The sequence below is a fragment of the Triturus cristatus genome, chromosome 7 (genome assembly GCF_964204655.1).
Source record: "Triturus cristatus chromosome 7, aTriCri1.1, whole genome shotgun sequence".
Lineage (NCBI taxonomy): Eukaryota > Metazoa > Chordata > Amphibia > Caudata > Salamandridae > Triturus > Triturus cristatus.
Window position 1 is genome coordinate 1,512,501,115 of NC_140590.1, and position 24,980 is coordinate 1,512,526,094.

At 44.5% G+C, this 24,980-nt stretch overlaps 1 long non-coding RNA gene across 1 annotated transcript in view; it reads right to left on the minus strand.

The window, feature by feature from the left end:
* Positions 1-24,980, minus strand: part of LOC146812265 (uncharacterized) — a 51,249-nt gene that overhangs the window by 17,271 nt on the left and 8,998 nt on the right. The window contains exon 2 of the long non-coding RNA XR_014966825.1: positions 4,647-4,790. This is a non-coding gene — a long non-coding RNA (uncharacterized LOC146812265). The remainder of the gene's footprint in view (positions 1-4,646; positions 4,791-24,980) is intronic.

Genomic DNA, 24,980 nt, shown 5'->3' on the forward strand with positions numbered 1-24,980 from the left:
GGGTGGATTGGAGCGGAGTTGATTGGAGTGAGGTTGAGTGGGGTGGACTGGAGGGAGGTGGACTAGAGTGGGATGGAGTGGGGTGAATTTGAGTGGAGTAGATTGGACTGCAGTGGGGTGGATTGGATTGGAGTGGGGTGGATTGGATTGGGTGGGGTGGATTGAATTGAGGTAAATTGGTTTGAGGTGGATTGGATTGGAGTGGTGTGGTGTGAAATGGGTTGGGTTGGGGTGGATTGGAGTGGAGTATGGTGTCGTGGGGTGGATTGGAGTAAGTAGATTGGATTTGGCTGGATTGGGGTGGATTGGATTGGGGTGAGGTATACTGGATCGGGGTGAGGTGTTTTGTATTAGAGTGGGGTGCTCTGGTGTGGGGCTGAGTGTTTTAAATTGGAGTGGGGCAAATTATTTTGGATTGGAGTGGCGTGGCGTAGAGTGGCGTGGAATAGAGTGGCGTGGAATAGAGTGGCCTGGAATAGAGTGGCTTGGAATAGAGTGGAGTGGGGTGAAGTGGGTTGGAATGGATTGAGGTAGTGGGGTGGATTGAATTGGAGTAGATTGGGGTGGACTGGATTGGGGAGAGTGGGCTGAATTGAGTGAAGTGGGTGGACTGATGGGATGGATTGAAATGGGGTGAGGTGGATTGGAGTGGGGTGGACTAGATTGGTGTGGGGTGGAGTGGATTGGATTAGAGTAGGGTGGTTTTGAGTGGGGTGAGGTGGGGTGAAGGGGGTGGGTTGGAGTGGAGTTGGGTAGACTGGATTGGATTGGAGTGGGGTTGATTGGATTGGGGTGGGGTGGATTGGACTCGAGTGAGATGGGGTGGATTGGATTGGAGTGGGGTGAATTGGAGTGTGGTGTGATGAATGGATTGGATTGAGCAGGGGGACTGAACTAGGGTTGGGTGAATTGAACTGGGGTAGAGTGGGGTGGATTGGAGTGGGGTGGATTGGAGTGGAGTGGGGTGTGTTGGAGTGGGGTGTGTTTAAATGGGTTGGGGTGGATTGGAGTGAGGTGGACTGAAGTGGGGTGGCTTGGAGCGGAGTTGATTGGAGTGATGTTGAGTGGGGTGGACTGGAGGGAGGTGGGCTAGAGTGGGATGGAGTGGGGTGAATTTGAGTGGAGTAGATTGGACTACAGTGGGGTGGATTGGATTGGAGTGGGGTGGATTGGATTGAGTGGGGTGGATTGAATTGAGGTAAATTGGTTTGAGGTGGATTGGATTGGAGTGGTGTGGTGTGAAATGGGTTGGGTTGGGGTGGATTGGAGTGGAGTATGGTGTAGTGGGGTGGATTGGAGTAAGTAGATTGGATTTGGCTGGATTGGGGTGGATTGGATTGGGGAGAGGTGTTTTGTATTAGAGTGGGGTGCTTTGGAGTGGGGCTGAGTGTTTTAAATTGGAGTGGGGCAAATTATTTTGGATTGGAGTGGGCCAGATTGCTTTGGATTGTAGTGAGGCACGTTGTTTTTAATTGGAGTAGGGCAGATTGTTTTGGATTGGAGTGTGGCAAATTGTTTTGGATTACAGTGGGGCAGACTGGAGGGGGGGCAGATTGTTGTGGATTGAGTGGACAGTACGGAGTGGGGTGGATTGTTTTGGGATTGGAGTGGGGCAGATTGTTTTGGACTGAAGTGGGGGCAGATTGTTTTGTATTGAGTAGGGCAGGTTGTTTTTGAGTGGGGTAAATTGGTGTGGGGTAGATTGGGGGTGAGGCAGCTCTTTTGTATTAGATTGAAATGGGGTGGTTTGTGGAGGGAGTGGGGTGGATTAGATTGGGGTGAGGTAGATTGGATTGGAGTGGGTTAGATTGGATTGGGCTTGATTGGGGTGGAATGGATTAGAGCAGGGTGGACTGTGGTGGATTAGAGTGGGGTGAATTGGGGTGGATTGGGATGAGGTGGGTTGGAGGGGAGTACATTGGAATTGGGTGTATTGCAGTGGGCCGATTGTTTTGGATTGGAGTAGGGCACATTGGAGTGGGCAGATTGTTTTGGATTGGAGTGGGGCACATTGTAGTGGAGCGGATTAGAGTGGGGTGGGCTGTTTTGGATTGGAGTGGGGTGAATTGGTGTGGGGAAGACTGGAGTGGGGCGGATTGGAGTGGGCAGATTGTTTTTGATTGGAGTGAGGCAGATTATTTTATATTGGAGTGGGGCTGATTAGAGTGGGGCAGACTGTTTTGGATTGGAGTGGAGCAGATTGGGGTGGGCAGATTGTTTTAGATAGGGGTGGGGCAGATTGTTTTGGAAAGGGGTGGGGCAGATTGTTTTGGATTGTAGTGGGGCAGGCTGAAGTGTGGAAGACTGTAGTGGGGCAGATTATTTTGGATTGGAGTGGGGTGGATTGGGAGTATTTGAGAGGAATGAATTGGGGTGAGTGATTTGGATGGGAGTGGGGTAGATTGGACTGGTCTTGGGTGGATTGGATTGCGTGGGGCGGATTGGTGTGGGGTGCGGTGGGGTGGATTGGCATAGATTGGAGTGGGATGGATGGGGTGTTCTGCACAGTTATGTTAAAGCATCATTTCAGAAATTATACGCAAGAAAGAAACAATGTTGCTTTGCAATATATTTAATCCTCATCTTTTGATAACAGTGCCCAGGAGCAAAAACAAAAGTAAACATGAGTGCAAAGTGAGAAAAGTAGAATTGGCAAAATAAAAGAAAGTTAACTATAGACAAGAAATCTTTGCAACTGTGTTTGACCTGCTGGGCATGTCTTTGCCAGTCACACACCTTCTATTTGCAAGGCAATTAAAGTTAAACAGAACAAAATAATACCTCAATCCCATCAGGAGCTTCGAACGGGCACTGATTAAGTTGAATCAATCAGTGCTTGGTCCCTACAAAGAGGAACGGAAATGATGTTAAGCCTGCCTTGATGAAATACGAGGCTGTAAATGAGAGTAATTATTCAAATATCAAAAGCAAATTCTCTTGGAAAACACAATACATTCATTTATTCTCATACACCAACACCATTAAAAGGGCAAACAATCCTCTATACCAGTCTTAGAAGGGACTAACACGACAATTATTAATCATCAAACTTGTCAAATTTTAATATTGCTCAATATCAAATAAATCATACATATTTGTAAAAACATCAATTAAAATCAATATAAAAACAAGTGTTTTAACACAAATGAGGGAACCCACATATAAGACATACACATTTGTCATCAGTAAGAGTTATTTGTAGGAATTAACAGAAAGTGCAAGGTTTTGAGGGTTCCTCTAACAAACACTATGTTCCTCACATTTTTTTGCATAATGTCTTTGAAATGGAAAGGATGTACGCGGCATCACGCGTTGCCGCTAAACACCGGCAGATAACCAGATGGTGTTGGTGAAAAGAAACTGCGGTTGGGAGGCTTTTCAGCTTCGATGTTACCGCACAATTCTAGGAATTAGTACAGTATATAAATCGGTCCAGAGAACTTGACTCTTCCACAAAGCTCTGAATGACCAGCAGAACTTTTTTAATCAAAATATTGTTTTGCCTATGACTCCTTGATCTGGATAATTATCGATATAGGAGCTGTAGTCTATAAGGATTAAATCTTGTTACTATTTTAAAGAACAGTTTGCACAGACTCTCACCTCACTATTCCTTAGGAATAATTGTGTATAACAATGTTTTGTAATCCATTAGGAGGGACTATATGTCGTTATTTGTCCTGAAGAAGGTTGTTGCACTTTCCTTATCCAACGAAACGCGTCAACGCCTACCTTTGTTAAATTTGAGGAACATAGTGTTGTTTGTTAAAGGGACCCTCAAAACCTTGCACTTTCTGTTGATTCCTACAAATTATCTCTTACTGATGACAAATGTGTATGTCTTATATGTGGTTTCCATCATTTGTGTTAAAACATTAATATTAATATTAATTGATGTTTTTACAAATATGTATGAATTAGTTGATATTGACCAATAATAAAATTTGACAAGTCTGATGATTAATAATTTTCGTGTTGGTCCCTTCTAAGACTGGTATAGAGGACAGTTTGCCCTTTTTTGGTCTCGCCTGACCCAGCGCATGCGCTGGTCAGGCGAGACTTATTGAGAGGGCTCCAAAAAGTGGTACCAGGCCAGCCCAGAGCTACAGTGAATGTGCGCGGGCGCGCGCGCCGCGCTTTACCGCGATTACTTTCACTTTCGCGGCCGCTTTGATGTTTGATCGCGATCACTTTCGCGGCCGCTTGGCATAGCCAATAGGTCTCGCTTTTGGGACCTTATAAGTATTTAGTTATGCAACTGTTGCATGGCTAAACACTTATAAGGTCCCAAAGGCGAGACCTATTGGCTATGCCAATGCTTGTTATGATGTTGGTGTATGAGATTAAATGAATGTATTGTGTTTTCCAAGAGAATTTACTTTTAATATTTGAATTATACTTGGAACCCTGTCTCTTGGAACAGTGGGGTCTCTCTCTTTGATATTTACGTGTAAAGAAGAGTGCCAAGCAAGACAACAAATGGTAAACAATGGGCGGTCTCCAAGCCCTTTTTGTTAACAATGGTGTCTCATAAGCGAGACGTATGCACTAGCGCATTCTCTTACAGGCTCGACCCCAATAATAAAATCAGTAGATCTGGGGTGAAGAAAAAAATAATCATTGATGTTTGCTCTGAAAATACTCACCTAAATAGAAACATGATATTGAATGTGTTCAAGCCTGAAAGTTTCTTCAAGGAGAAGAGTAGTGCTACTGAACCAGAGTGACTGAAGGACGACTGGAGCGATCATCATTCCTGGTAATTTCAGAATGAACTGATCCCACATTTTCTGGAAGATAAAGGAAACCAACCATGAAGGATTTCTAGAACTTGGTATTGACTACATTTTTGGTAAATTTCAAGAATGTGCCACCTAAGAAGCTTTTGTTATATGTCAATACTATGTCATCTAAACTGTATCACATTCCAACCTCTGTGTTGATAAAAACGAGGCCAGGGTTCAAAACAAAGCACATTGTAAATGTAATGTGACACACCAAAGTTACTATTTATTTGAGTCAATAAAGCCTGCAAACAGCTAACTTATCTCAACTTACATTCTGCCCACTTACAAGTGGTATCAGACATATATTCAAATATACATTCGTTACAGATTGTATAGTGAAAGCAACAGGCACAAAGGCAAATACAGCTATAGACAATTCTTGAACAACATAGGGTTGGCCCCAGAAACTTTTATCCCATTGGTTAGGGAGTGCCCAGTAGTCACTCCTACCCACTAGCTAATACCAGTCACAACTGCAGCTCCTCTAGGCACCCACTTCAGAACACTTTCTGGACCTTTCAATCAAAAGAGGACTGGACTTGCTGTCTGTAACCTGAGGGGAGCATTGGGGGGCTAAACCTGCTTCTTCTTGTAGCCAGGACAAAGCAGTGGACTCCAGATGGCTGACCTCCTGTATGGCAACAGGGAGATAACAGGCTGTAAGAATGCGCAGCTGAACAGTGGAAATTGGACCTGGACAGGGCCCTGCTTTTGGCTTCTGCCTGACATCCTGTGAGCTTCTCAGTGCATCCCCGGAGGTTGTGGGGTCTTTAGAAGTGTGTTCCTGTTGTTGTTTGGGAACCAGAAGAAAGTTTGAGAACTTTTGAAACCTTTTCCTTCAGAACAGTGGAGACTAAAAAAACTAATTGATCCGCTTTCTATCGCAGTCAAACTCAAATCGCACCTAGGTCCCAGTCTACCGTGACCATTGACTATCTTTAGTTTTTTATGCTTCTTGGTGCTATTTGTACCCCAAAACTTTTTAAAATTCATATCTCTTGCTCCCCTTACTGGAATTGTGTCATTTTGGTGTTGCTTTGTTTAATACAATTTACTCTATTTTTCTAAATTTATTAGGGGATTTTATTATTTGGCATTTCAATTTTATTACGGTTTTGGTACTACATAAGTACTTAAGAAATTGCTCTAAGTTAGGCCTGTCTGCTCTGGGAGCCATAGCAACCAGGGAGTTGAGGTCAGGGTATTTAAGTGATGTTGTAGGTTCACCCTGACAAGGGTTGAGATTATTCATTAAGGTGGCTAGTTAGTGTTGGTAGGGGAAGTCTTCTGCAGGTCACTGGAGAGAGTGCTTTCCTTGCAGTGGTGGCTGGTGACATTTGAAAGTGGTGAGGCATAAACTTTTAGTCGGAGTGCACCGTGGCAAGCGAGCGCAGCAAGTGAGCCGGAGCATGTTAAGGGGGGTTCTCCCCCTAGAAAAGTTTGAAAAAAAGAGTGGGTAAATGGTGCATTTTCAAGCAAATTTGAAAAGCAAGAAGGTTAATAAAGCAATTATGAAAGTGCAGTTATTACATTAATAAAGGGATGTCTTATAACAAAATGTACATAGAAATGTTTCTGCAGCTAGGCCCTGCCAGTGCCACGCACCTCTGAGCAATATACACGCTTTGTACCAGCAGGGCTTAGTGTCAGAAACATTTCTATTGTTATGTTTTTGAAGCTAGGCCGAGTGCTGGCACTCAGTGTGTATGCTTCTCAGAGCTGCACGATGAATGGCAGTCTAGTTTGCCGCCAGTGGTTAATTTGTAAAAAAAGTGCCCGGGCTCTCACCAGGAGGCAGCTTGCACCAGCCAATTTCTCCTGTAGGCGCCACCTAACACAGAACCAACTACTAACCATGGATGTGGCTACTGGCCAGAGCTACAGATTTCGGAGCTGGGGAACCAGGTTCAATCTCGGCGCCAGTCGGTTCAACATTCTGTGATTCTGGGCAAATCATTTATCTCCACGTGCCTACCATAAATGAATGTGTCCTTGACTGGTGCTCGTGAAAAGCGCAGGTGCTGTTGATTAAATGCCGGTGCTGAGCACCGGAAACCACTGTCTCAAATGAAGCACTGCTTGCCGCTAGACTTACAATTAACAAGGGTTTACTATGGACTCAAATTAAAGCAAACTTTACTATTTTTAGGCGGCAAGTTACCAATAGATAATAGGTGCATTGTGCATAGAATGCAGTAACCATTAATTGCCTGCCAAAAATAGTAAAGTTTGATTCAAACTGAGTGTTACTCAGGTCCCTAGTAGGTGTCATTGTGCTTTGTACCACGAGCCCCAAAGTGAGAAAATTCATTGGGTGTATAGAGAAAGCGAAACAACGACCAATGCACGTTACATAGCTTTGGGTTTGGTGTTGAACTGCAGTTTCTTAACCACCAACTTTACTTCTTCGTTTTACAGCTCACCACAGACCCTTGTACTGAGTCCATGCAGCTGTCTACAACTCAGCATGTCTTTCGGCGCACAGGCTGTTTCCCTAGCACTTGGCGGTGGCGAGGCTGTCGGCATTGTATAAACCTCGCCAAGAGACGCCTGCTTCTTTAGTCTGCCTTACCTGTTTATTAATGTCAGTGTGCCGAGAATGAAAACTCTAAGACTGATCTGTCTAATTAATGTTTATGAAATGGCAAAAGGTTCTTTTGATCTCCGAATACTCATTTTCCATGAGTCTATAAATAAACTGCAGCAAATGTTACAGATAAATGCAATGGCAGCACCACCCCGCACTGCATATAAACTGTTTAAATTCACTTGAGATATCTTGGGGTGGTTGCAGAGAATGAGATAGTGAGGCAGAGACATCCAAGGGAGTGAACAATAATCCAAGGCAATGGTGAGAGAACTTGGTGAAGTTTTTTATTTAAAGTGAAAGACCGAGAATGACACAACTAAAGAAATAGAGACAAGGGAGTAGTAAATGAGTGAAGAGGTGAAGGCGAGGAATGAAAAACAAAGAACAGAGAGAGAACAAGAAATGAAGATGAAAGTACGTGTCAAAAAATAATTGATGGCCGAAGAGCTGGACATGGGGTTGGGGGGCAAACCACAGAAATGGTATGGAGGAAACAGCGAGGAAGAGAGGAAAGACACAGGTGTTGGAAAATGCCAGAAAGAAGGGTAAAAACACGTTAAATTGTGAAGATGAGGAGAAGCAAAGGGTACGCCTGACCACGGGTTCCAACTGTGTGTAGCCCAGCCCTCTCAGCACTGTTAACCAACCCGGGGCCACAGACTGAGAGTCAGTCGCCGTACATTTAGTTTCATTTTCTACTTTTAATGTGTGGTGCAATGGCATGGAAGATTCCCTTTGGTGTCTTAGGCTAACTCGCAATGTCGCGGCTCGCAGTACTCGCGGGGGGTCGCGCAGGTGTGGGGGGCCGAGGGAGAATAAAATTACGAAAACTTACCTGACCGCCTCTGCTCCTGGTCCATGTTGGCAATGGCACCTCTTCAAACAGGAACAGCACTGGAGTGGCAACCCCTCAGCCAATCCTGGCGCTGCTGCAGCGCCAGGATTGGCTTAGGGCGCGGTTACTCTTCGCCCACCGCCTGCCCATTAGGAGACCGAGGGTCTCCTAATGGACATGCACAAACCAGTGCAAACACAAGTGCGCATGACTCGGCACGGGCAAAAAATTCGCTCACCTTCCCCACTCATGCACACTTGTGCTGCTGCCTGTCCCTGGCTGGTCTGACAATGCACATCAGTCAACATGACGCCGGACCGCCCACCCCCTTCAGACTCTGAAGGGGGTGGGCGGTCCGACGTCATGCTGACTGACATGATTGTCAGTTCTCCCTCGGCGTCTCTGAACTTAAGTAAACTAAGTTCAGAGACGCCGAGGGAGCTGCGGGCGGGGGGGGGGGGGGGCAACGCCCTAACGCCCCAATGGACGCACCGCGCCTGTTTCCTTGCCTTATGCAGATCTCCAAGCTAGTCACTTATAATTTACTGCATGTTTTCTACATGTCAGCATGACAATTATACATGTTCATTGATGGTCTCCCTGTTTACATGGATTGAGATCCTAGAGCTTAGCTCTGAGGTTGAGGGGGTATGCCGAGTGCACCCCCCCTATTTCCCAGCGAGTGGCTACTGCCCTCTCTACCCAGGGTTTGGTAAACCTACAATGGTAACAGCAATAAATCTATGGTCAGGAGGGGTGAGTTACTAACAATCCTCTTGATCAAGTCTGTGCAGTCTCCCCCTTGCCTGCGGTCCTGTTGACTTAGTCTACCTGGGACGTGTGTTTGAGAGCCAGTGGGTGTACTGGGGAAGGATTGTGAGCTGAGCCATTGTGTATAATGTGAGCTGTTATGCTGGACATTCCAGCTCCCCGCGGGCCGCTCTCAATTCCTTGGACAGGCCTGATGGGCTGGGGTAGACACTCAGCTCTTATCTGGGTTAAGCTGTACTAACTGTGCCAAGAGGACTCTCCCCCTGGTCAGTACTTCCTGGTCTAGAGTTAATTTAAAAAAAATCCTTCTTAGGGAATAGCATGGGCTGGTACAAGGGAAGACAGTAGGTCATCCTTTGCATGCTTTGGTCACACCGTGACTACTCTTTAAAATATGCCTTGTGATTGTGAAGAAATCAAAACCTTCTCAGGGGCTTCACTGATACACTTGGTCCTTTTAAACCAACAAAGAAGAGATTGGCACAGAAGCTGTAATATAAAAGACATCTTTTTATTTAACCTCAGAAGAGGGGAAAAAGCGTCATACAGTATTCTAAAATCACTGTAGGAGACATTTCTAAGGAGTACAGAGAACAGGGGCCTTATATACCCACACAGGGGCTCAAAAGAAGGCTGTACAAGTACACATGAGAAGAGTTATACACATAGATGGTCATACAGAAAATGCACAGTCAACAAGCAGGAGGAGTAATAAGTTGCTGACATCAGTTAGAACAGCCTGACAGTTCTATACTAGGAGCAGGTGCATTCTACTAGCTAGGCACTTCTGAGCATGTGCCAGACTCTGGGAGAGGGAAACAGCAAATGGCCAGCACATAGCTAACTAAAATGGCTGGCAAGTACAAAATGGCTTTCAGCTCATGCTAAGAGATTAATGCAATCTTTAACAATTGGAGGGGCAACCAGGATTCAAAAGTAGCAGACCCTCTGATTGGATCAGCCTATCAATCAGAAATGATAAAAGACTGGCCTTAGCAGTCAGTTGTTGTTCAAAACTGGTCTATGAATCTGAACAGGCGGCTCACACCGGGTCCATCCAAGGAGAATAGCCTCAAACTGTGGTGTAAAGGCAAGATAAGCAGATTGCTCACTGTGTCTGAAACGTGAGGGCGTTTTCTCTATGACGGATTAATTCTGCTACAAAGGACTATGCCAGTTTTACGAGGAGCAAGGGCATCAGGAACATCAGGGAGAGAACCAGCACTTTCTGGGAGGCTTGTGGAACTGGCGCTTTGAACAAGAAAATTGCAGACAGCTGCTCAAGATTAGGAAAGGAAGCTTACAGCGCATCGATGGGGAAGCTTGATCCCAGTCCTTGAAGGTGATATACCTTTGCCCAGACCCCTCCCCTGTGTTTAGGGAGCCTGTGTGGTACTTCCAGTCACAAGCAGTAGCTGGGGCATAGAGTCCAGTGGACCAGGTCCCCCACCTTTCTTTTTGCGATATTTGGGGGTATCAGGGTGAACTGGCACTCTGACTAGCCACTACCCTTCTACAGCTAGCTAGTGGCTACTGGACTAGTGGGGTTCCAGTAAACTGTGCCAAGACATCAGGAACCTATGATCAAATCCCTGACGCCATTAGAGCATTGTCCTCACTCAGGACAGGAGGTTACTTCTGTTGCTTTGGGTGGGGGTTATGGGGCTGATCAAGAACCTTTGACTTCCCATCATATGCTGACACTATATCCTTTCAATACAAAGATCATGGCTGAAGGAAATGAGAGCAACCTTGCGCAACATGGTCTGTAAGATACAATGCTAATTGTGTGTCTTCTTGTTAACAGTGCTTAACGTCTAGGCGCTATAATACTGTTTAGGGTCAGTACTCTGGCCCAGAGGGTGGTAGAGACATCTGGTTTTCACTGTTTATCTTAGTTTTATGTGTAGTATAACTCTCTTGTGAGTATTAAAGTACTTTTTTAAATAAAAAGTAAAGCACTGACTGGACATTTATTTTATCAGCTGGTAGTACGGTGTGCACTGTATTCTGAATGTCTAACCCCGCCTCACAACCTTGAGTAAGCCTTGGACTACTCTGTCTCGCTACCCTGATAGAGTCAAGTGCTGGAGAGCAGCACTTGGTTAGCCAGTTTTGCGTCCACTAGGACTGAGGCCCCAGGACACCAGCAGGGGGAACACTCCAGTTGATGCAATTGGAGCGTAGTAACCCCTAAGTACCCTGGTGCCCAGGAAGCCGGATCTAACAGTTACCCACCCCAAATAATAATCCAGTTTCTTACAAATATAAACCCTGTATATCGTAGCGACCACAAGGGTGTAACAGGCGTAAAGGTATATTGTTTTTATAAATTGCCATTGTTACAGAACGTTGTCACGAGCTGACGTTCTTCCCTCCTCATTTGAATTATTTTTTTATTTCAGGTAATAGTTTCTTCAGGAGCGGCTCCACTAGGGTGAGGAGCGTCGCCCCACTGCTTTCTCGTAGTTTGATTAATCAATACATAAAATGTTAATAACTTTGAGGTATTAACATTTTATATTTGCTTGTCGCATGGTGGGCAGGGCTGCTCTGTTCTTTGAGCAGGGCAGGAGTGGTTTGCCCACTCCAGGCGCAAAGACTGTTTCGTCAGCGCACTCGTGCCGCCCAAACCAGTCATGCGCACTCCACCCCACTAGCCCCTGGCTGGGCGGCGTCCCGACCAATCACAACGCTGCTTGCCGGATGCAGGAGAGCTGGAGCCGAGAAGACGCGGGACCTGGCTGAAAGGTAAGTTTCATTTTTTACTTTATGTCCCTGCAACTCCGCCCCCTCCCGCGAGCTATGCCGGACGCTACTGAGTTTCTTTGAGAAAGCCTGGAGGGATCTTCACAAATGAAATTTTACTGAATCTGGAATTTTGTCTACCTTTCAAAAATGTATAGCTTTCCGCGATCACACATGGCTTTTACACCTGTTTCCGCCACAAACTGTAAGTAGGCAGAAAGCACAAAAAACTGAAAACATTGATTATCTCTAAAAAAAATGCAAAAACTATGATAACAATTTGCTTTTTTATACAATTCTGCTTGCTCCTGAAAGCTGTGAAGATAGTAATCCTTGCCTAGTAAGCCTTTTGTCAATGCCATTTTTAGCAAACAAAATTATGTTTTCCTGCAGAGCAGAGTGGATTTTTCAATCCCCCCTCCAAAAACAAATTCCAAAGTTCAGCTATATTTTGGTTATTTTCCAACTTCCTTCCTGGGGAATCTACAAATCATGGGTCCCTGTAGAATCACCAGGATGTTGGAACAAACATTGGTAAAGCCAATAGATTTCACCCAAGAGAGTTATTGGCATTGCAAATGTCTGTTACCCATGTTGCAAAGCAGCTGTGCAGCACGGCTGAAAGTTAGGAAAAAAGCGAAATGAGGTGGCCAGTGCTGGACACGTCATAGCACTTTTTTTTTATGGATGGCGGGATGGCACAACACGGTGCACAACGGAGGGCAGGAGGGGGTCAAGAAATAACATGGAGGGCGAGAGAGGGCAAGAAAACCAAGGACAGTGGGTGGGGCAAGCAACAACACGGACAGTATGTGGGGCAAGCAACAACAAAGAGCAAGATAAGAGCACATGGGTAAGCGAGTGCATTATGGGGGCAGTTAAGTAAAGCACATGAGGGAGACAGCCTGCAAACACATGCATTCTTATAAAGTACTTCAACTAAAAGAAAAAAGTAGCTCAGAAGCTGCCAGCACTGGAAGGACCAAGTACTTTGGCTGTTCTCCAGGGGAGGGCCGAGCACACAACAAGCATTTGCAATGCAATAGGTCTCGCATTTTGGATAGACCAATTGCATTGGAAGTGGTAGGCATCCTAGGCAAGATGGCGACCGACTGACTCCGCCGCAAAGATGCTCCGCTGAGCCTCCCTTAATCTGATGGCACTAAGTGTTCTTTTTGATCGTTTTGATCACCTTTAGGTAGCGGAAGAATGAGGAGTTAGTAAATCCAGCAATATAACCCCTCATAAGGAAAAAGGAAAGAATGCGGCTGAAATCTGAGCTCACACAAAACTCACCTCTGCTGTTTATTCTTACGCTCTGTCCCAGCCGTGATGCTACTCTGAACTCGCTGATTGGGTTTGGCCTGCGTGGATCTTTCCCGACTCGACTGGACGGCGGCAAACGACGCGATCGTCGATTGGAACAGAGAGCTCTCTCATTGCGGCGGCGCTGTAACTGCTACAGGATCGGAGACGGAGTGTGGAGCTGGATCAGCGCGGAGATACTTTGTTGCATCAAGCGCACCTGTCAGCTCACCCAAGTAAGGATGGCCAGCAAGGGGGCGAGGGCTGGAAAGACTGTTCTTGTGCCCTCTCAGTCAAATACAGCGCCGGCACTCACACGTCAAAAGAGAATGGATGTTTTAAGCGCGAAAGGCAGAGGTGGGGGTGAAAAAGTTGATGGTGCAAAAAAGACCTCACAGGAGAAAGACCCAACATCGCTGGCCACTGTAAAAAAAAGAGTATTACTCGCGTAACTAAGGAAGCTGATGGCTCGCTAACCCTCCTCCACTAGCGCATCCTGGCGACTGTACACTTATAGACTGGAATTCAAAAACGCCAGACAATCTGGATAAGTTTTATTCTCTGACAGAGGAATCCGAAATGTCAGATATCAGCATCTCGTTGTCCAGTGGAGAGGAAGGAAAGAAATGGTACAGCAGCCCTAACACTGATACCCAGAAAGGTAAACCTGGTACTAAAAAACTACAAAAAGAAAAAAGAGCATGATCGTGCGCAAAGAAATGGCGATTTATCTGATAATGATAACGTGGGTGCAAGAGAGTTGAAATGGGATTACAACAACACCCCTCTCACATTAATCTCTAAATCCTCCACAGCTTCCGGGCATAATCTAACAAGCATTGGCAGCGGCAAAGGGGAAACTCATGGTGATTCAAGTAGTGAACCCGCCTTAACCGTTGTTTTGTAGTCCATCAAAGTTTCCAGGAATGAGTTAAGGCAGATAGTCGTAGATCACGCATGGCGTCTAAAAAACTACAAGGGGCAGTCAGAAAGGTTGGTAAAACATGTGCTGATATTGCGGATCGAATGGCTATGGTGGAGGGGAGGACGGAACAACTGGAAAAGGAGGTTGCTTCACTTCAGACCCAGCATGATGAACATGAGGGGGTGGTGAAAGATATGATGTGGAAAATGGAGGAGCAAGAAAACCGGCAAAGACGCAACAACCTCCGCTTCCTAGGAATTCCCGAGGGGGTAGAAAAAGATGACCCCAGGAAATTTATGATTACCTTTTTGAAAGGGGCTCTGCCAGAATTGCAATCATGGGATTTAGACAGGGAAATCCAAAGAGCCCACAGATTCCCATATTCCCTGGTAAACATACATCAGCATCGCAGCATCCTCGTGCCATGCTTTTATTTTTTGGAAACTTCCTACTCCGCCAAATGTTATTTGACTTGGCCAGACCCACAAAGAAATTGACCTTTGATGGAATAACCTTCTTTATTAGACCCGATTTCGCTCACGCCACTGTAGAGCGTAGGTGGAGGCTTCAGCAGCTTTTTGAACCCTTTCAGAAGCAGGGGGCTGAGGTGTACTTACAAAATCCGGCCAGGCTGAAAATAGTATACAAAGGAACTACCTGCAGCTTTGTTTCTGAAATTCAGGCACAAAAATACTTAGAGGAACTCTTGGGACACAAATAATGTAGTTAAAAATCTCAAAATACACATCGGAGGGCGTCTTGGGGGAAACGTGCCAAGTATGTTTAGATAATGCATGAAGAATTGTGGAAACTGAAGGCAGGTTGTAATGCTTGCGGTTTTTTCTTCTGCCAAATTTGTTTTGTTGCTCAGGGATTAGTTTAGCTATTTGTTCTTACTTGAGATTAAGGAAGGTGGGGTTGTCTGGGAGTAACCGCTACCAGAGGCTATGGAAATGTTCTTCTTTTTTTTATTTTTTTGTGGCTTTTTTCTTATTATACAGGGAGACTTAGCGGGATCGCGGGGCTCTGCATGTCGGATGTCAAACTCCTGGATTGGCCAGGTAACCTCCAAAGGTGGTGGAGGGTGGGGGGATGGGAGAAGGGGGAAGTCGGTCAGACAGGCTGCATTAATCTGTAGAGAAGGGAAGGAAAAAAAAACCTACAAAAATGATTCGAACAAATATTACCCGGTCTCGAGTATGGCTATATATACTAAGCACGTAGCATAAAAAGATGAGTCTACTAATAATTTTATCAATGAATATTTGGGGCCGAGTCAGAAACCTGTGGAGAGTTGGGGGAAATCCTGTCACGCACCTGAGTGGGCTTGGGTCCCTTGGCGCTGTGGACTCCTTGCTGGCTGTGGTGTCTCCCTCCCGCCGTCGCCTGCCTTCCGCCGCGACCGCTGTGTGGGGGGAGCACCCGACGAAAACTACATTACCCAGGATCCCCTGCTAACGGAAGCAGGAAACACGCGTTCAGCGCGCCCGGAGGCGCTACATAACGGACCCTGCCCCCGGCAGAGCGGGGGCCGAGTCAGAAATCTGTGGAGAGTTGGGGGAAATCCTGTCACGCACCTGAGTGGGCTTGGGTCCCTTGGCGCTGTGGACTCCTTGCTGGCTGTGGTGTCTCCCTCCCGCCGTCGCCTGCCTTCCGCCGCGACCGCTGTGTGGGGGGAGCACCCGACGAAAACTACATTACCCAGGATCCCCTGCTAACGGAAGCAGGAAACACGCGTTCAGCGCGCCCGGAGGCGCTACATAACGGACCCTGCCCCCGGCAGAGCGGGGGCCGAGTCAGAAATCTGTGGAGAGTTGGGGGAAATCCTGTCACGCACCTGAGTGGGCTTGGGTCCCTTGGCGCTGTGGACTCCTTGCTGGCTGTGGTGTCTCCCTCCCGCCGTCGCCTGCCTTCCGCCGCGACCGCTGTGTGGGGGGAGCACCCGACGAAAACTACATTACCCAGGATCCCCTGCTAACGGAAGCAGGAAACACGCGTTCAGCGCGCCCGGAGGCGCTACATAACGGACCCTGCCCCCCGCGACGCGGGAAGCGCGCGGGCAGCGCCGGGAGAAGCCCGGGACAAGGGCGGGACCGTCTGTGGCCGTCCGGGGCCGAAGGAGGCCGGGCTGGGCCACCCCTCTAAGGCAAGTGACGACGCCATATTGGACATTCCCTTGTACTACATCACCATTTGCTCTGATCATACTCACTTTACGGAATTGACTTACCTATGCAAGCTTGCAATACGTATCACCCTGTGAGTTGGCTGGCCAAAAGTTTGTTAGAGAGACTTCCGACTCTATCAGTGGACATTTACTGAATAGTGCCCAAGTAGTTGTAGGTTTGCTTGGTACTTTCTCCAATCTCTACTAGCAGAAGTTCATTGATACGTTTGGCACATGAGTGTAGTTAAATCTAGATAGTGTAATAAGAGGATAGACGTTGGATTCTTGTCTTTGCGTGTGATCCAATTTAGAACTTACTATTTACTGTGTTGTATTTGTGGTGACAGCTTAAGTAATATATCTTGAGGCGCGGGGCGCCTAGGTTGGCCACAGATAGCTAAGCAATAAGGGCTCTGATTTTAATCGTGACCCTTAGTGTCAATTTATGGCAAAGAAATATTCGACTATGGATAACTACCTTGTGAAAGTAGTAAGCCAAATTAATAAGGATAGAAGGAAGTCACTGGGCCGTGAAAATACTACTTCCACCAATTCAGGCACTCTGAGTATCAGTGGTAATACTATTATAAATACTGTGATGCCTAATGTCCCAGCGACTGAGTGTTTGTTAACAGAGTTTATGGCGCTTCCTGAGTCTCCTGTAGTCTTAGAGCGTCCTGTACCTATGCCTGTAGACTCTAATACCACACCCCTGAATCTTCTGGAAGAAACTAGAATTGTCTCTCTTTCCGAATGCTCCCCAAAAAAAAGGGTTGTAAGGGAGTGCAGGAAAACGAAATCAAACAGAGGTGGGGCACAGCAAAAATCGAACTGCCAAGTCACCACAAAATACCCCTTTACCCAAAAGGGGACTATGACTGATAACTGTGGTAATGATATATTTTCACCAGACACTATGTCCTGTATTATTAAGGCCTTTGAGGACAAATTAGAGGCAGTGGTAAAACCACTAGTTGAAAAAATAGATAGATTATCCGCAGAAGTGCTTAGACTAGGTGGCTCCCTATCCTCATTGATTAATACTCAGACCAATCCGCAGGGCGGTTCAAATGAGCAAGTGGATATAAATGCTCAAGTCCCGTCTAAGGAGAACATCCCCCCATCTAATTCTACCCTAAGCAATCATTTGCCAGATAAAATAATTGCCCTGGACTCCGATACATCCCCCTCAGGCTGGACAATGGTTCAAGCAAAGAAAACCCGCTCTATTAATTTACCCCCTCAATGCGAACCATATGTTGTAGTACTTACAAATGTGCCACCCCTAGATTCTATGCAGTCCAAGGTGCAAAATGAAACACACGACTGTCTCAAACGGAAAACAGTCTCCTGGCTACACCGCAACTGTGGGTTCCCTGTCAACTATTCGGAACAGATTCTATCAACCAGACGGGTCCCCTGGATTGGGAGTGCCAGGAAAGCTTGTAAAGGAGATTGCATAATAATCAACTTTAAACATCCTCAACACGTGGCGACCGTACTACTTAGAGCAGCATCATTGGTACCAACAGAGAATAGTGTGGGTGCACACCCGCTAGGCTATTTTTACCAGCACCTAGCTAGGGGTAAGCAGATTACCACTCCGAGCATACCTCAAAATGTTTTCCAAGGTTTACCATTCCAGATTAATATGAATAATAGGTACTTGGCACTAAGCTCCTTGGATTCAAATGATTGACTAATTCCACCCCCTGCGCCAGATAGGGAAACCAAGCTAACAACTCAAGGTGGAAATGTGTTTTTGTCCATTGTGGAAGCTAGTGATGAAATTGCCCAATTAGGGGTGGGGGTCCCCATGGTAATTATTGATAGCTTGGGCGAGAAAAGACAATCTGGTATTAGGCAGACTAAGGATGGGGGTCCAACCATCGCTAACTCACCGCCGCATGGAAATAATGTATCACATAATATTGCGGACGGTGTAGCTGAATTCACTTCTGTTAGATTAATATCATGGAACATAGCAGGGATATTAAGGAACATGCAGGATGAGGGATGGTGCTCCTACATTGAAAACTCTGATATTATTCTTCTCCAGGAGACATGGGCCACAGATACACCACATAGACTGGGTTATAAAACTTTTAGTCGGGGCGCAGTGCCATCCGCGAGAGGAAGAGCATCTGGCGGTTTGGTGATTTGGATAAGGGTTACTTTGGAGGTTGAAATCACACTACTGCCGATTGATTCCCTAGATATAATGGGATTAAGAATGGTGACTAAGGGGAAAGAAACAATATATTTAATAAATGTTTATAATAGACCGTATCCCCATAGCAAAGATTCACAGGTGATAACCTATCTTGACTCGTTTTTAAATACCTTAAGTCCAAGTAAGCAGGTAATTGTTGGTGGAGATTTCAACTGCCAATATGAGCCGATATTGGGCTTGGATACCTTATTTGAGGAACAGGATATAGCTAATAATGTCCTTTCTGTAGAGTCCATTAATATGGTAAAAAATTCAAGAGCAGCTATGCAGATTTTACAAATTACTGTAAACCATGAATTAAGGGCGTGTAATGGCCGTTTTAAGTCAGATAGACCAGCGGCCCCAACTTTTGGTAGGGGGAACTATAGGTCTCATATAGATTTCTTAATGGCTTCCATGAATCTATGGTACTTAATAAAAGATTTTAATATAGACCATAGAACAGAGAGCGACCACTTCCCCCTCCATTTATGGTTACATCCAGAACCTTTCGTACAAAAAATAAATATGACAGATATATCAAATGTCCCAGCAGGAGATCATCAGGTCTCCAATAATAGACGTGCTATTAAGTGGCCCCACATTCTGGACAAAGATGAAACGATGTTAAATATATATAATTCATTTGCTGACGTATTGGAGGGAAGTCATATGCTTGTTCTAGGTACCCAGGATGTCCTTAACTTACACTATAAACTTGTAGATGCACTGACTCCCCATCTAAGCAAAAGCTACAAAAAGGATCTGAGTCAGAAAGATAATAACCCAGCGACGACAAATCCTTGGTATAATAAAGACTGTCGCAAGGCTAAAAGTGATCTGATTCAGGCTGTAAAAGTAAAGGACGCTCAGGGAATTAAAGACAGTAGACTAGCATATAAAAAGACACTGTCCCAAGCAAAAAAAACCTGGGATGATGTTCTTTGGGATGACCTTTTGATTGCCGCTCACCAGAAAGAACAGGCCACATTTTGGAACTTAATTTCCGAAGGAAATAAAAAAGGCAGCTCATCTAGGGATATATATCTTGATGAAGAAACCTGGTGTAAGCACTTCTCTAAATTATACTGCAACACAAATGAGGAGATGGCCATGGATGATATCGAGACAAATAGATTTCTTGATAATAATACCCGTCTACATTTTAGCCATGAAGAAACTGTTGAGGCACTCCTGGCCATTAAATCGGGTAAAGCACCAGGTCCTGACAAAATCCCCGGTGACTTGCTAAAGCACGATGTAGGAATTTGGGGACCCTATATAAATTTTTTATGTAACTCTATAGTGGCTGGGACACCAATCCCTAATTCATGGAAAGGGGCTGAAATTGTAACAATTTTTAAGAAAGGGGATCGCTATGATCCAGCAAATTACCGCCCCATTAGTTTAATTGATCTTTTACAAAAAACTTTCGCCAGACATATTTTAAATAGACTTCTACTGTGGATAAAAGGGGAACAGATTTTAACTAAATACCAAGCAGGATTCAGGCTAAAAACCAGCACAGTAGATCAAGTATTTAGATTTATGTGTATTTGCTGGAAATATATTAATATAAGAAAGGGAAGTTTGTACGTAGCATTCATCGATTTAAGGGCTGCCTTCGACCTTGTACCCCGTAAATTACTTTGGTCCACTCTCAAAGACATTGCAGTCCCTAGTGAGCTACTCAGGGAAATAATTAGACTCCACACAGGAAACTATGCTAGGGTTAGATGGGGGAAGGGAGGAGAAATCTCAAAAGAGATCCCTGTGAATCGGGGTGTGCGCCAAGGGTGTGTGCTGGCGCCCACCCTCTTCTCCTTATATGTTAACAATATACCCAATTATCTTAAAGATTGCAAACATGATTCCCCGAAATTAGCAGAGGAGGTAGTCACTGCATTGCTCTTTGCTGACGACACAATCCTCATCTCGCAAACCCCGCAAGGTTTACAAAACCTAGTAAACACCTTTAATAATTACTGTGTGGAAAAGGGACTAGAAATTAATTCATCTAAAACAAAGTATATGTCCATAAATCCTCAGAAATCCTTTAGAAAGAACTTGGCCTTAAATAACCAGAAGCTGGAATATGTTGAGAGCTTTAATTACCTGGGCATTATGCTAGACAGTTTACCCAATTGGAAAGGGCAATTGGAAAAAAGTAATTTAATTCTAAAACAAAATTCAATGCCCATCCTAAAGGTGCATGGCAGTAGTCAATCTAAATCAATCACGCCGGCACTTGAATTATTTAAATCAAAGGCACAATCAGCAGCACTTTATGGTGCCGAAGTCTGGGGTTATTCCTGTAACAATACTTTTAGGAAGGAAGAGAATAACTTTATACGCAGGTTACTCAAATTACCAGTAAGAACACCGATAATTCCAGTCTTTCTGGATATTAATCTTAAGAGAACTGATCATCAAGCTACACTAAGGCCTCTACTCTATTGGATTAGATTATGGACAACCCCTGAGTTGAGCGATTACAAGAATGGATTGCTAGAAATAATTAGGATCGACGAATATAAAAGTATCCTCTGGTTAAAACACATCTCCCAGTGGTTCAAAAAGCTTGGGTTTACACATCTTTGGGAAAACCCCCAGAATATGTTACCATCTTCAAAAAACATTCTGAAATCTGCTTTTTGGACATATGTAAAGAACGAAGTATCCACTAATACTACACTGGGTACATTGTCACAGAAATTCTTATCTGTAAAGGATACCCCTATATTCGAACAATTCATGGATGAGATAAGACCACCACTAGCAAAAACACTGTATCTTCAATACCGATATGGAGTTTTACAGATAGCTGCAAATACTAGTAGCTGGAGGGGCGACGAAGACGAAAGTGGTTTGTGCACCCTTTGCGTACAAAAAGCAATAGAAAATGATGCCCATATACTGTTTTTCTGCCCAGCTTACAAAAAACCAAGAATTCGATGGATTAAACCCCTGTGTATAAATCTGGGGTTTAGGTTTTTTAAAGAGGCAGAACGTACATTCAAAGCAAATACTTCACAACTAATAGTCTTTGGTCTAAGTAGATTCCTATTCAATGTATATCTTATAAGGAATAAGAAAGGATACAATTTTTAACACTTAAAGACTGGTTAGCTAATGTACTTGGTTGGTTTGATACTATGAATTTTACTTTTACCCTTTGCAAAATGTATTTTAATGAACTTTTTTATATCATCTGGCTTTTTAACTATTTATATGTTTTTAGCATAGCTGTGATAGAATTGAATGTGATTGACCCCCATCATATTGCCTGGAACTTTGGACTATGTACTATGTTTTCTTTTTTAACCTATGTATGCTGCTTTTATGACAAAATAAGTCGAAATAAAGCTGAATTGAATTGAATTGAATGAATATTTGTGGCCTAAACAATCTCAGAAAAAGGCAGGCAGTGGCAGTAGGACTCCAAGCTTGGGGTGCAAATGTTGTTTGTTTGCAAGAAACACACATTGAGGGGTCACAAACGCATATCTTAAAATCATTAGGATATAGGTTGATCTGTGCAACATCACAAGGAGCTAGGGTAAGGGGGGTTGCCATTTTAGCCAGGGGAAGCGGGCTTGTTTTTAGTCACTCTAAGGCAGATAAATTTGGCCGTTGGGCAATTACCGAATGTCAGTATGGGAGTGGGCAAAAGATGACTTTATGTGCCATTTATGGCAGGAACAGTGACGACGCATCAGTCTTTGACGAGATCTCAAACAAACTGATGCATTGGCCATTACCCTTAATGATTTGCGGGGATCTCAACATCAACCTGCCAAATAACTGGTCCTTAAAGGATGGGTGGCATTATACTGGTCGTAAACCCAAAGTATTTAAAGCATTAAGACAAATGTGTTGCATACATGGGTTGGTGGATGGTTGGCAGACTTTAAAACCTGATGATCCAGGGTTCACGTATTTCTCTAATCCACATCCAACCCATGCAAGATTGGACTATATCTTAATGTCTAATGCAATAAAAACCAAGTGCCAAATAATGAAACTTCCCCGGATCCTATCGGATCATAATCCTCTCATTTGTTTCTTGGAAATAGATAATAGAAGCAACACACCTAGTTTATGGACTTTCGAGAAATCCCTGCTCTTAGATGAGAATTATTGCAGCCATATGAGAGCGTGGATCCCTAATTTTGTAACTGACAATGAAGGAAGCTCCTCAATTGAAGTAATCTGGGACACGTTAAAAGCTGGGATCCGAGGGGAGACCTTGCAATATTCTCTAAAAGCTAAAAAACAAGTCAGGAAAACCATGCAGGGGCTACAAGATAGGCTGAGGAAGGCTTAATAGGTGTTACTATGGGAAATGTTACAGCAGGAAAGGAGGAAGTAGAAACAATGCAGAATCAGGTGTCGATTGCTAAGGCTCTAATTATGAATATTTTCACTGAGAAAGCAATTAAAAAAGCACTCTCTCAAAAGGAGATGCTATATGAAATGAACAAGCAAATTGGACACCAGCTAGCCGTTCACATGAGACAACAGGCCTCCTCAAATTTGATCCGTGAAATTCTGGACCCTCAGGGAGCCCGAGTAGCAGACCCTAAACTCATAAGAGAAGCTTTCTGGTGGTACTATCAAGATTTATACACTGAAACTGGAGGGGGGGGGGGGTGCGACCAGGCAAGCATTGAGGATTACCTAGATAAGTCTTGTATCGAGAAATTTAAAGTTGACGATGCAAATCTTCTAGAGGAATCCCCCACAGAGGAAGAAATTATAGGTATAATTAAAAATCTGCCAAGAGGGAAAGCTACGGGGGTAGATTGCATCCCATCGGAGTTCTATGCCTATTTTTTAGATCAAATCAAAAGCATTTTGTTAGAACTTATTATACACATCTTTAAAGGCGGCCATCCCCCGGAATCCTGGTCTCGGGCAAAAATAGTCATCTTTCCTATAAAGAACAAACCGCCAGAACAGCTTGGGTCATATCGCCCCATTACCCTCATTAATTCAGACTCTAAAATGTATTCGAAAGTTTTGGCCAATAGAATTGCTCCTATTATAAACAAGGTGAGTCAACATGGCTTTGTGCCCGGTAGATCCACTATCAACCACATCCAGCGAGTGATCACTTTGTTCGATGGCATGGTTGTTACAGGAGACCCTATGGCGCTGGTTCTGCTTGATGCGGAGAAAGCTTTCGATAGGGTCTCCTGGCAATTCCTGTGGACGGCAATGTCCAGAATGGGTATTAAGGGAGGTTATATACAGGCAGTCCAAAAACTCAATGTGAACCCAAGAGCTGTAGTGATGGTTAATGGTAGTTTAACCGAAGAATTGATAATATCGCGGGGAACACGGCAGGGTTGTCCTTTCTCGCCGTTGCTCTTCGCAATTTATATAGATCCATTTATTCGTCAATTGGAAGAGGACGGAGAAATCAAACCTATAATTTCACAGGGGTATCCCACCAAATCACTGGCCTATGCTGATGACATCGCTATCGTGACATCCGATCCATGCACGACTATGATTGCTATCGTGAGAGAGGCCATGCAATTCGGAGCTGTGTCTGGCTATGCACTTAATCAGGGGAAAACTCAGATTGTTTTAAATAAGAAAAGTGAATTTAGGGATGCTCGAGTTGTGGAACAGGCTACTTATTTAAGTCTGTATTATATCCGATCTGGATAATTTGGTTAATATAAATCTGAGACCAATGATTGCTGTAATGCAGAAAGATCTCCAACGCCTTGACAATTTACACCTCTCTATCATTGGAAGAGTGAATGCAATTAAAATGGTCTTTTTTCCCAAAATTCTGTATATGTTTAGAGCTATTTGCCTAGAATTTTCTCCATCCTGGCATAAATCTATAGAATGGATGTTTTATAGTTTTATCTGGGCATATTCACAACCTCGCCGGGCCTATAAGTTTCTTACTCTTCAGAAGGATCGAGGTGGAGTAGCTCTTCCAAACGTGAAGGTATATTATTGGGCAACCGTGCTATTGTACAGTGTTGAGTTACTCCGGAATAATTGGGAAGGGATGCTGGGAGAGACCTATACGCCTTCTATTTATCAATTACTGTTAGGTAGCGAGGGCAGAGGATACTGGTGGAGACATTTGCACGACAGCTATCACAAAAAAGTTAAATTTAAAACCCTATTTAGTGGACTCAAGGTTTGGCAGACCATCAGGAAAATGCTTGGTATAGGGAGACTGTCTTGTTATACCCCCTTAAAGAATAACCTAGAACTGCCCGAAATTTTTTATGATAGTTATATACATAAGTGGCACGAGGCAGGAATTGTTCAGATAGGTTGCCTCTTTTCCTCTGTTGGGATTTGCTCCTTTGAAGAATTAAACAAGCATTTACAATGCAATGGTCTCGGCATTGGTAAAGTTAGAGCTATTGGCATTGCTCATGACATTATTTTTGTTTATGGTTTTGTTTTTAAAACATTTAAAGAAACGGCATTGTCATGAGCAATGCCAATAGCTCTCTTCACTGCAGCGGGATGTAAATAAACAAAGACACACTTGGACACTCACTGCAAGAGGATGTAAACAAAGCCACACACACGTGGACCCCCTCACTACAGCGGGATGTAAACAAAGCCCCCCCCCACACACACACACACGAGGGCACCT